Raw genomic sequence first — 13,433 nt, 5'->3', positions numbered from 1 at the left:
AGGCTGTTTTCACTCGGGATGCCCCAGAGGGGGGCAGGTGAGAGCCCTCCCCACCCCAAGGAACCCAGCCCCGGCAGCTGACCTACACTACCAAATTGCTGCCATGCTCCAGGCCACTTTCTGGACCGTGAGGCCGCTTTGCAGTCGCGTGACATATCATAAGACACTTCCTGCCCATTTTCCATAATTACCATACCATGTTTTTGATAGGGTTCACACAGTAGGCAACAATATATATATATATAATGTAATATATATATATATATATATATATATATATATATATATATATATCAAGAGCCCGGCAAGCTACCAAGAGTATCTTGTCTGCACGGGCAGAGCCTGGCAAGCTCCCGGTGGCATATTCGATATGCCAAAAATAGTAACTGTAACAGATCTTATTCCCCTGACCCTGAAAGAGCCTCCAATGGTTGGGAAAGATGAGTAAGGAGAGGCTGCTAAAATCTCAGGGCTGGGATGAATAGAGATGCTATTGGCGCCCGCTCAAGTAAGTCGTGGAACAATGGGATGACAGTGATGATGACAGTGATGATGCAAAGAGACAAGAAACCAACTCTCCTCACCTGTTTTTATCAAGTCATTAAGAATTTTTCCTCAGGGAAAAGAACTTAAAAGTTTGGCAGAAAAGTTGTGTAAGTAATTTTCCTCTTAGAAATCAATGAACATTATTATAATTAATATAGTAAATACAGTAAATTGAAAAATCTGTCCCAATATAATGACACTTTTACACTTTAATTTGGGCATTTACTATGTGATCAACAAAATGTTCATTTCAAGATTTTCTAGTCCTTTCTTCATCTATCTGGTGGTCATTTAACTATCTCCTTCACAATTTTTATGAGTAGAAGCAGCCTAATAACAGCAGCTATTTTTTTTAATTTTTTAATTTTTTTAGTGAAACATCATTGGATTGGAGTCGAGCATCCTCCACCCAGATCCTCCAAATTCCAGTAGGTGGGGGTCACACCCACCACCTGGCCCCCTGGCACTGTGTAATCCCATCAACGGCCAAGACTCAGAGACTATAAAATCCAGCTCCAGGATTTGTCTTATCAGGACATCTTATCAGGACATCTTTTTTATGACATCTTATTATCTCATTTCTACTTTGGACAAACTTGCAGGCTATCGAATGTAGCCTGCCCACAGGGCAGAGTCTGGCAAATTCCCCATGGAGTACCAAATATGCCAAATACCAGTAACAATGATGGGTCTCATTCTCCTAAAGAGCCTTGAATATAATCTCAGGGCTAGGATGAAAGAGACGTTACTGGGGCCTGCTCGAGGCAATCGACGAATAACAGGATGATGAAATGAAATGAAATTAGTGAAACATCATGAGGTACAGTTGTAGACTTACAAACTTTCGTGTTTGGCTTTCAGTTATACAATGGTCAAGTACCCATCCCTCCAGCAGGGCCCATTCTCCACCACCAATGAACCCAGTAGCCCTCCCACCCCTCCATTTCCGAGCCCCCCCCACCCTGTCCCACCTCTATGGCAAGGCTTTCCCTTTTGCTCTCTCTTTCCTTTAGGGTGTTGTGGTTTGCAATAGAGGTATTGAGTGGCCATCGTGTTTGGTTAAAAAACTACGCACGCTGAAGGTTGTGTGTTCTTGGGCTCTCTGGACTGCTCTATCTCACCGCCCGCGTTCGGTGACCTAGAGCCACTGTGTGTGGCCTGCATCGGGACGGCTGTTGGCCAAGGGCAGATGAAGGAAGAGATGAGGGCCAGACTGGTTGATCTTTGTAGCAGTTTATTACAAGGAAGTTTATCCCATAGAAGAAATTTATGTTATGGAGGGCCTAGATTCTCTCAAGCACAAGTTCTCCTTGCTAGTCTCTTGGTAGTCCATCTTTCATCCCTGCTCTTTCATTCTCCAGCTCTCTTCTAGTTTGGGCTGACACTCCACCCAGTCAGGTCGCCAAATCAACATAAGAAAGCCCTTCCTGACTGCTCAAGGGCAAGATACCTCTTAAGGTGTTTTTCTCTTTTCCTCAGTCCAATAAACTATCAACTATTCCTGAGGTTGTGCAGGAAGGACAGAACAGTGTTATCCTACATTTGGTCTATAGCCTGCTTTCAGCACGCGTCTTGCATCCTGAGAGAATCCTCCAAACACCCTTTACTTGGTGTTCCCTTCTCTATCTGAGCAAACAGCAGCTATTCTTATTGCAAAGCTTCTCCAGCCTCTTTTTGCAATAGGTCAACTGTCCCCACACCCTCCCCCGGGTCTTCATAATGAGCAGAAAGTTGCAGCCGCAGCCCCAGCTCTCCCAGTGTGCCTCCTGACCCAGATTTAAGAACACAGCCCAGGCCTTCTGTGCAACCACGTGTCTGACTGACTGAGGAAACACTTAAAATGCCGCTCCTGTTAGAAAGAAAACTACTGTGAAGAAAACTCTCCTAGTAACTGAGACCATTTCAGTGGAGGTGGCATTTCAGTGAGAGAAAGCTGTGAGGTGGAGGGTGCTAAATCCCATTTGCCTCACCATTTCCACCCCTCACTCCCTTTGCAAAAAAGCTTTTTCCTTTCCCTCCAGATTCAGGGCAGACTCCTCTGGAGCAGCCCCAGGCTCTATTCCATCACACTCATTTCCATCTAAGAAGGGTTGGATTTTTCCATTGGAAACAAAACCACGGCCATTACCCCTAGGGACTTTTCCTTTTGTATAGGAACAACCAGGAGATGGTCAAATGAGTCAGGAATAAGACCGGAGGAGAGTCACAGCAGGATTTGGTCCTGAGATTTTAGGGGCTGGGCGGTGGGGCAGAAGAAAAATCAAGGATGCCTAGTTAACCTGGTCACTCCCTGGAGGTGTGACCTAGAGTAAGTTGTTGTTCTCTCTGAGGCTAGTTTCTTAACTTACAATACTGTTGAGGAGCTTGAGATGTAATACAAGGTAAAGGATCATACCTTGTGCTTGGCTGACTCTGATTCAACTCCTGACACCATATGATCCCCAGGGGTATGGCTCTGGAGACCTCTGAGCACTATTAAGATGGCCCAGATAAACCCCATCATTACAGAACCCTTACTGTGAATCACTAACTGGTTTGGAGGGGACCTTTGACTCCTCGAGCACTGCTTTGAAGACATTTCTTCCCTCCCCCCACCCCCACCCTTCCCTGGTGCAAATAGTCCAGGAGTGGAACTGATAGACAGAGGGTGAATTGCTTTAACTTTTGCAAACAGTTTGGCCTTATTGCTGCAAACTGGACAATTGCATTCCTTATGTCTCAGCAATTCTAAAATACAGGAACAAAAATGTTTACAGCTGCAGAAATTTGATAATGGCACCCAACTGAAAATCACCTAAAATCCACGTATAGTAGTCCGTACACAGTCCATCAATACAATATCATGCTTTCACAATGCTACTACTCCATAACAAGTACCATAAATCTCAATTATATGCATGCAAATGGATATATTTCAGAACATGATATTGAAAAGGAAAAGATAAGTTATAATATACTTTGATTCTATTGGTTTATACTTCTAGATTCAACCTAACATGTCAGAAATAAGGATCATCGTTATCTTTGGAGTTGACAAATTATAAGGGTAATGGAGGGGAATTTTAGGGATGCTGTGAAAATTTTGCTTCTCAATCCGGGTGCTGCTTAGTTAAATTTAATTAAAAATATATCAGACCAAAATGTTCAAGGCAGTTTCGTGATGTCATGAGAAACTCACAGCAGTGGGAACAGGGAGACCAGAGTCCTATTTCCAGCCCTGAACTGACTTCCTCATGACCGTGGGGAAGTTGTTTCGATCCCTTGGACTCTTAATGTCTTCTATCTGTGAAATGAGAGAAGAATGATATAGAAGGTCTGATGGTTCCCAGGGGTGGTTATCTGTTGGCCCACTAACCTCCAAAATCAACTCAACCCAGTACGCCAAGTCAAAGAGAATACTCTCTCTAGATGACTGAATCTCAGCAATGAACCAGAGTGACCCCTGAGGTCCCATTTACTCCTCACTTGGGGTCCCTCATTGCCCCTTCAACATCACAGTGTTGTTGTGAGAGCCGTGTGTGATTAGGTGTACCTGAGAGGCCACACAAGTTGGACAGACATTATTGACCATGGTGTTAGCATAACACCCTCAAGGCCAAAGTCTGGCCCGGTTCCTTTTTAAAGTCAGTGAATTGAGGAGTGGGTGGACTATTGATGCTACACACCATTGATTACTCCAAGGTAAACTTCTAAACTGTCCATTGGGGAAAAAGTTTCAAACAAACAAGTTGGAGTTCATAGGATGAACATGGAGCCAACAGTGAGGGTGTTGAAACCAGTCGAGCAAACAGACATTTCCACAAGGCCTTTGCAATCTCAGGGCAGAGCTGACTCTTGATGAAAGGACTAAGTAGACACTCCTGGTTGTTGCTGCTTTCTCAGTGGCCCGAGACCCTCCCCTGCCATAATAGGCCATTGGGTCTGTGGGTGGGATACATACCAGCCACTGTGGCTGACTGAGTCCACAGGCTGTGACAGTAGCCAAGAATCACTAAGTATTTAATCAATGCCAGGCCCAATGCTGGTTGTCTTACAAGTGTTTTTTATTTAGTCTCCCAACTCCCCTTTGGGTTGGAGCCAATATTATTCTTTCCCATTTAGATTAAGAAATAGAAGTTCAAGAAGGCCTTATGCTTTATTCAGATTTGAACCAAGGTTTTCTAGCTCTTAACCCTTGTCCTCAATTCTGTTGTAGCCCTTCGCCTTGGAGTGTTTGCTCCCTGCTCCAAAGAATTAAAAAAACAAGGCCTATTGAACACTCGGAGGGAACAGCGCCGCTTGCCCAGCTTTAGTAAGTCCTCAGGAGAGCAGGGAGGCTTCATTCTCGGGAATCTACTGTTTGGGACTCTGCTATAGCATGTGCTGCCCTGTGCTCGATGGAACATGTGCATGGAGAGCCTTTGTCTCTCCCAGTATAGGTCATCTCACCCTTCTGCCAAGGAGACATAGAAGGAACTTCAGAGCTGGAGCCTAGCAAAACTTGAAGAATCCTTGGGCATATTTTGAGTAGGAAAGAAGAAGCCTAAGATTTTATAGCCAGAGGTTGTTATTTTTTGTTTTGTTGTTTTATTGTTGTTGTTTTTGCTTTTGTTCATTGTGGGGGTGGGGCACACCTGGAAGTATTCAGGACTTATCCCTAGCTCTCCATTAGGGATCATTCTTGGCAGTGCTGAGGGGACTATATGCGGTTCTGGGGATCAAATCTGGGTTGGCAGCATGCAAGGGAAGGTCCTTACCTAAATGTATTACCACTCTAGCCCAAGAGGGCAGTAGATTAGAATAAAGTTTTCATTAGTGGGGGGTGAGGAATACAAACTCTAATTATTTGGGTTTATTAAATACCTAGACAAAGACTTAGGGAGAAGGAAGGAGGTCAGTGAGGGAAAACAAGAAAAAAGAGCCTCAGATAGCTGATATAAACCAATCCAATCAGGCACAACAGAACTCTGAGTCAACCGTGACTACCTGTATCATGGTACCGAAATTATGATTTAAAAATTCCTATTACCTAGTGATTGAGGGCTATCAATCTTATCATCAGAGCATTTTATGATGGCAGGGGCTTTAGAAATATTTTACCTCATCTCCTGAGAATATCATTTTCCCTGTGCTTGATTTAATATCACATGTTTTTGTTCCTCTTGGTCCTTATGTGTACAAAATTTACATCTAATATGTTCAAAAAAAACCTCTCCCCCATGCATTTCTCAAAATGAATCCTCATTGTGAAGAGAAGACCGACATCTCAAGTGCTTCCTAAATCATCACTCACAGTGTCGCCATTTGTGCTGCCTTTTCTAAGGCACCAGAAGGATCATGACATCACCTCCTTCATCTCTGTCACATAGGGCTTTGTCATTGTGGTGGAGAGGCTAGATTAGTGGCATCAGGAGTGGCGGTCAGAGATGGGTGAAGAGTGTAAGGGCCTCCTTGTCTCCATCATGTGTGTCAGTCCGGGAGAACGTGAGGGGTGGCCACACCAGCTTGTGAACTGCCCCAGCCAGTAGTGGTGCAATGACAGTCTTCTCTCATTGAATGTTGACTTGGTTATCTTTTTTTTTTTGCCTTTGATTGACTGATTGATTTTTATTAGTGAAACAACATGAGGTGCAGTTGTAGACTTACAAATTTTTGTGCTTGGGTTTCAGTTATACAATGATCGAGTACCCATCCCTCCACCAGTGTCCATTCTCCACCACCAGTAGTCCCAGTATCCCTCCCACCCCCATCCCCCCAATCCCACCCTGCCTCTGTGGCAGGGCACTCCCTTTTGTTCTCTCTCTCCTTTTGGGTGCTGTGGTTTGCAAAAGAGGCATTGAGTGGCAATCATGTTCGGTCTATAGTCTACTTTCAGCATGCATCTGCCATCCTAGGCAGAGCACCAAGAAATCTTGAGAAGATAAGAGTGGCTGGGTGAAGACAGAGAAGCCAGGGTGGTCAGGTGCAGCCCTTGGAGACCCTATGAGCCATGTGAGGTGATGGGTCAGGTGTTTTCTCTTCCCCTTGGGCTGCACCAAGAGACCTGACTAGGAGTGTGAACTTTTCTACATGGGGTTTGGAAGTCTGAGATTTGGATGATCTGGGTTTGGGAGCAGGACTGTAAAACAGCCACTTTGCCAGAGCCCCAAGCCTCACCCCTCTGTCGAAGGAAGCTCCTCTTTTGGCTGTCTGCTAGCCTCAGGATCCTTTCTCCAGCCTCTGAGGTTGAGTCTCTTCCTCTCTCCCATCCCTCCCTGCTGGGAAGCCGACCTGCTCACTCAGGATCATGAAGCAGGTCCAAGTCTGTTCAGTTCTTCTCTGTATGATCTCTGTGTGAGCTGAGACTCCAGGAAGGGTGAAGAGGTGGATGCATGGGGTTTGGAAGTCTGCGGTTCTACAGAGATTTGGATGATCCGGGCTTGGGGGCAGGACTGTAAAACAGCCTGAGTCTGGGCCTCGTTCGTGTGTCTTTATTCCTGCAGACCTCTCAGCCTCAGTCTACCAGGATGGCCACATGAGTCAGTGGAGCACTGCCCTGGGGGCTCTCTCTTTCCTTCGCCTCTGCTTCTGTCCTGCATCTGGCCTACTTTAGCTCCTTCTTTAGCCCAGTCCCTTAGCTGGGACCACCTTATAAGATTGGGAAGGGAAGGGAGGTGCTGTGATGAGTCCTTCCATTGGGGGGTGGAGGGGTAAGGGAGAACCCAAAATGGGGACCCTGGGGACCACCTGCCGTGCTTTCTGGCATGGGAGAAAGTGACATGGAAAACCTGATATGTCACAGTGGTTCCTCCCAAGAAGACTCCCAGGGCTGGAAGGCCGGGTTTGCTATAAGAACATGCATCTTCTTTGTGTTCTTGCATGAGAAGCCCATGCTGGTATGACTGTTCTCTCCTAGGTGAGTTCTGGGCCAGCCCAGGTTTCTGGTTCTCTGAGGTCCATCCTTCCTGGATGCAGGCAATGAGAGTGACCCGGGCATGGAGGCAAGGTGGGAGCAGAGCGTTAACCAATAGTCTTTCACGGTGTTTACAGGACTTCTTCAGTGGTCCAGGGTATCTGAACCAGGAGTGCAGAAGGGACAATATCTCTTTCAGGGAAGAGAGCGCTCCCTGATGCTGGACAACCACTCTGGCCTCCTCCCTGCATGCCCAGGGCTGCCACAGGGAGGGTGGTGGAGACTGCATGGCCATGAGACCAAGAGATACTCTGCTTCTTCTGTTTTCCAGCAACAGGGCAGTGACAGGTCCAGCTGGTGCCAGAGTTCCTTTGAGTAAAGTCCGGGGACTTCTGTGGTGGAGTTTTAAAGATGTTAAGGGCTGGAGCTCACAGGAGGTTGTAGGATAACATTGGTTTGTCCTCTCTGCCTTGTCACAGGGAGCTTAGTTTTATTGGGTTACTTCCATCACAGTGCTCCCACTCATCTGTGTTTATTTGTAACCTGCTTTATGCTCTGCTTCCCCAATCAATCACCTTCATCTACTAATCAGACTCTGTTAACTAGTATTTATTTTCTCTTCTTAAGTCCTTGACATAGTTAATTCAGAGTAATGTCCTTTTTTGTATAGACACAGGAAGACAGTTAATGCTATACTTTTGTAACTTGGGTATTAATTGACTCCAAATGATATTCATTCCTGGACTGTGGGAAGCTGGCCCTTCAACTGACCAAGGCCTAAGTGCCTGTATGGTCATCCTGACCTACGATCCCACAACAGGCAAAACCAGTGCTATGTATGGTTATCTTGATGTATGGTTATCCTGAGAGAACATCTGTCATGTAATAACAAGAAGTAACTATCTCGTGTCTGGTACGTGATGCATGTAAATTTTATGGACATTGCTCTTTGTGTATCTACCTCATGTCTGGTAAATCATATGGACATGGCCCTTTGTGTAATCACCTCGTGTCTGGTACCAGATACACATAAACCTTGTAATGCATGATAGGTGAAAACAAACCTTCCTAACCATATATGGGCACGACCTTTAGTGTAGCTGTCTCACGAATGGATATATACCCTGATTGCCCCCAATAAAGTCTGTCCCTTTTTCTCTCTGTTTCTGAGCTGCATTCTGTCTCTTGTGTCTCGTGTTCATTCGGTAGGTCCTTCCCAGCACCTACGGATCCTAGGGCCACCTCCGCGGGCCGGAGAGTGGTCTGGCGGGGCCCCCCGCACTGGGCCTCTGCTTTCTCGACTTAAGCCTTAGATGCCCTTGCTTCCTAGCACCCCAAAAGCAGGGTCATGATGAGGGACTGGACGAACCCAGGGCAAGCTGTGAGCTACCGTGGCATCGAAATGGGCCAGGCCAAAGTGCCATAATACTTAAGAGTATGGTCATGGACAAATTCTGTCATAATCCAAAAAGGAACTAGATTAGGACCCTAATAGGGTTAGGAAGGATTAATCTGGCCTGAGCACTGTAGTCTGAGATCTATAGGATGATGTTCCCAGGAGAGCCACCCTACAAGCTTAATGTATCTCTTACTGTGTCCATACAAAATGACTAATATTAAGAAGTAGAATTAAGATGTTAAGGGCTGGAGAGATAGCACAGCGGGTAGGGCATTTACCTTGCATGCGGCCAACCCGGGTTCGATTCCCAGCATCCCATATGGTCCCCTGTGCACTACCAGGAGTAACTCCTGAGTCCAGAGCCAGGAGTAACCCCTGTGCATCACCAGGTGTGACCCAACAAGCAAAAAAAAAAAAAAAAGAATTAAGATGTTAAGTTATTGGATGAAGGAGAGGAGAAACACCCCTAAGTGGCTTTTTGCCCTTGAGCCTGATCAGCATCAGGAAGGGCTTTGATATGTTGATTGTTGCTACTCCCAATGCTGAGAGTTGGGGAGAGACTAGAAAGAGACCAAAGCAGCAAGTGGGAGTGCAGAGACTAGCGAGGGGGAAGGAGGAGACGAGAATCAGGAGAGAATGGAATAAATGGCAACTGATCACCAACCAGCCTGGCCCTCGTTTCCTCCTTCGTCTGCCCATGGCATTGGCTGTCCCTGGTGGGGAAGCGGCGCGAGACCACCAAATGCAGGTGACAAGAGAGAGCCGGGGTTTCCTAGTCGCATGGAGATTACACAGGAGGTAAAACCCTTTTCTTTGTGACCCTTGGGGAGGTGGTCCCCAGAAGCTTTCAGCTGTGTCCCCGAGTCACCTGCTGACCATGCACATCAACATTAGCCCAGAGTGGGGTGTGAAACTCTCCCTGCAGCTTTTCCAGTCCATTACCAGCTGGACTGCCTGTCTGCATGGAATCCTACCCATGGGGGATCCTCGGGAATCTGTGCTGCTGAATCCTGGAACCCCCTTGCGCCCACACTCTGCAGCACCTTAGGCTTTTCTGCTTGTGAATCTTCCAGGTCTCATGATACTTGTAGGGTGATGGAAAACACCTTCAGGAATTTCTGGCAGTTGCTCCCATACTGCGCCCATGTGAGTTACATCACATTCAGCAGAGAACAAGCTGGTTGTAAAGTTTAAGAAGTCCAAGAAATTTGCAAGGTTGTGGGCTAGTGCAGAAGGGTCATAGCAGCAGCCCAGCACCCCAAACCTTTCATCTATAACTGGGCATCCTGCTGGGGTCACAGCTCCCAGTTTTCTCCCAACCTTGACCACCCTTTAGTCATCAGTGACCCAGTCTAAAGGGCAGTGGCATGAGTGGAGTCATAATGCTCATCTGAGGCCCGTGGAGTTTGAACCTGGGCTGGAGTCCCAGGAAGAATGGTGTGCAATGGCTGTCAGGCAAGAGTGTGGCTTCAGACCCCACCTGAACCCTAGAATCACTGATTCTTACCTAAAGACCTAGCTCTGGACTGGGGTACAACAAACAAGAGGCTTTCAGCACCTCTTCAAAGGTTTAGACTTTGCCCAGAAATGGTGATGTAGGCAGCCAGGCAGATAGGGAAGGCCCCCTCCCAAGGCAATGGCAGCAAATTTCCTGGGAAGTCATAGCCCTGACCTCATGGAGAACCGGTGCCAGTCTGTAACAGTCCCTGAGGAAGCTGGACTAACCCCCTCCAACAGAAGCTCCTGCAGAAACAAAAGGCCAGAAAAGGAATTTCAAAGAAGACCATCACCGCTCCCAAGCCCCTTGGCAACCTCCCTAGCAAGGGACTTTTAACCTAGGTAGAAGTCCCTAGGTAGAAGTATGGGGGTAGGTTGGAGATACAAAGGTCACCTTGAACAAAGGAAGGGCGTGCGTATGCTGCCTGAACCCGTGCACTGCTTGCGCCCACGTGGCCGAGCATATGCGGTGCCTGAGCACAGGTGTCGTCCGCATCTCCCCTTTTGAGAAGTGTACTTTCATGTCTAATGCTGGGCTGTGTGTAGGGGCTCTCTCTGTCCAGGTTCTCTCGAGCGTGTTAGTCTCCATTCTCTTCCACTTTCTCTCCCTCTTTCCCTTCAAAATCTCCAAATAAAAAAACCGTACAATTTCACTGCCTACTTCTGAAATTCCTTTCTGCGAGAGGCGAGATGAACCCATTATTCCTGGGTCCTGGGTGGCAGAGGCGGATCGGAGAAAGTGACTGTCTTTCTCCTCCCCACTTCACATGAGCCACCTGTGGGGCCCACCGACATCAATGGGATTTGGACTATTTTTGTCAATGTCTGCAAAAGATTTTTTTTTCAAAATAAACAACCCCCTACTTACTAATTATCTGACCTATAGTTTCTGTCGAAGCAGTGACGGGGGCAGAGCTAAGATTTCTAAATTCACAGAAAGCAAAGGAGATTATGGGATATCAGTTGAATAGGATCCTCATAGTTTTTATTCTGCAAACAAACTGCATTATTTTGTTATTCCTTTTTTGAGGGGTGAGGGGCACCTCTGGTGGTGGTCAAGCAGTACCGTGCTATGGATCTCACCAGGGTTGGACACATGTAAGGTGAATGCTTTAATTCCTATACTAGCTCTCAGGCATGGGCCTCTGGAGTCATTAAACAAAAACATTTCTACTTTATCTTGGCAGTGAGAAATATTATGAATTTATTATGTAACACATCATTGTGCTACTTATCATATGTACATTTTATATATTATATAAAGTGCATGTATAAAAATATATAAAACATGTGCATATAAGTAATTCTATATATTGTATCACTTATTCTATATTCTATAGACATATATATAATCAAGGATTCAGAAGTTCTGACTTAGAAAATAAAAATATCCCCAGACCCCCTTGCTGACACAATTAACCACTTGCTGATATTCTTGTCATTTTCTATATAGAAAGATGTAACTCTATTGCTTTATTAAGTGACATCACACAAAACGTAAGGCTTTCATTTACTGTGGCATATAAAAAATCAAGAAGAGATTATATTTAAAAAAAGCAATTACATGCTATTGCTTTTCATACCTAACCATGTATTTTGAAGATGTGTCCATGTTGGTACCTCATTAACATGACCTATTTCGTGTCTTTTAACAAGAAGAGATTGTTCCGGGTACAGGGATGGAATCTGGTTCCCAAACATGAGGCACACGCTCTACGGCTGTGCTCTAACTCCATTCCCTAGCTCGTCTTAAGGCATGGGGGAATCTACAAAAGGAAGCAAACCATGCCACCTATAAAACTTGTTTTCTTTTCAGTATTATTTCTGGTTTATTTAGGGTAGGAGAACGCCTGAAACTAATTTTCAGAAACTTTAGATCTTGCAAAATAAAAACCCCATGGGAATGGGGGATTGGACTGTCTAAGGACATGCGAATGGAAAAGACTTTGCCATTCTAACCATTTCTTTTCCCGATTGGATTGATTAGACAAAAGAAACCCTTGTGTGCTAGGAAAATAGCACACATGAACATGATATGTCCATGGTCACGTGGCCTCTCCGCATTCCCATGTCTTAATCCTGGGAACTTGTGATGCTGTGACCTTATAAGTGAGATGTTGCCCGTGCATGAAAGATGGCAGATTATCCTAGTTTTTCTAAGTGGATTCAGTGTAATCTCAGATCTTTTGTAAGGAAAAAGGGGAGACAGGAAAGTCAGACAAGAGATTAGAAGAGGCTATTTTGCTTGCTCTGAAGATGAAGGAGGTGGTCACAAGCCAAGGAGCACAGGCAGTCTCAGAAACCAGGAAACAGAAGGAAGTCGTCCTTTTTAGAGCCTCTAGAAGGACTGACTGTAGCTCAATGTGATTATGACTTTAGCACTGTCCTCCCGTTGTTCACTGATTTGCTCGAGTGGGCACCAGTATCGTCTCCATTGTAATACTCCATTGTAATTACTATTTTTGGCATATCGAATATGCCCTGGGGAGCTTGCCAGGCTCTGCCCTGTGGGCGGGATACTCTCGGTACCAGGGTCTCCAAGAGGGAGGGAGGAATCAAAACTGGGTCGGTTGCATGCAAGGCAAATGCCCTACCTGCTGTTCTATTGACTTTAGTCTCTGAAAATCCTTTTCACCTAAATTCCTTGAATTGTAAGATAATCAATTTGTGTTGTTTCAAGTCTCTAAGTTTGTGGTAATTTTTTTACAGCATCAAAAAGAGGTACCCAATGAATGATAGTCAAAACCCTTCCAAATTCTCAGAAGCAGTGGCTGTGAGATGTGATCACCTTGGCACTATGGTTCTTCTTGCCTCATTCCATATTGCTTCCTATTTGACACAGTACATTACTTAAACATTTTAATTCATGTAATCATCTCTTTCACCCTACTTATGAGATAGGTTGTTTCCATTTTACAAGTTATTTTCATTTTATAATTGAGCACTGTATTTATTGTATAACTATATTGTACAATAAAACAGTGTATCATAAACTCAAAACGAAGCAGTTCTTAGTTTTATTCAACTACTATAAAGGCCGTGTCCATCTAGGTGTACTGATCTTGTTACACATCCCCCTCATTCCCCTACCATAGAAACTTTGACTTTTTTTTTTCTATA

Source organism: Sorex fumeus, unplaced genomic scaffold (genome assembly GCF_029834395.1).
Source record: "Sorex fumeus unplaced genomic scaffold, SorFum_2.1 ptg000078l, whole genome shotgun sequence".
In the NCBI taxonomy this organism is placed as follows: Eukaryota; Metazoa; Chordata; class Mammalia; order Eulipotyphla; family Soricidae; genus Sorex; species Sorex fumeus.
This window is presented reverse-complemented; position numbering follows the sequence as displayed.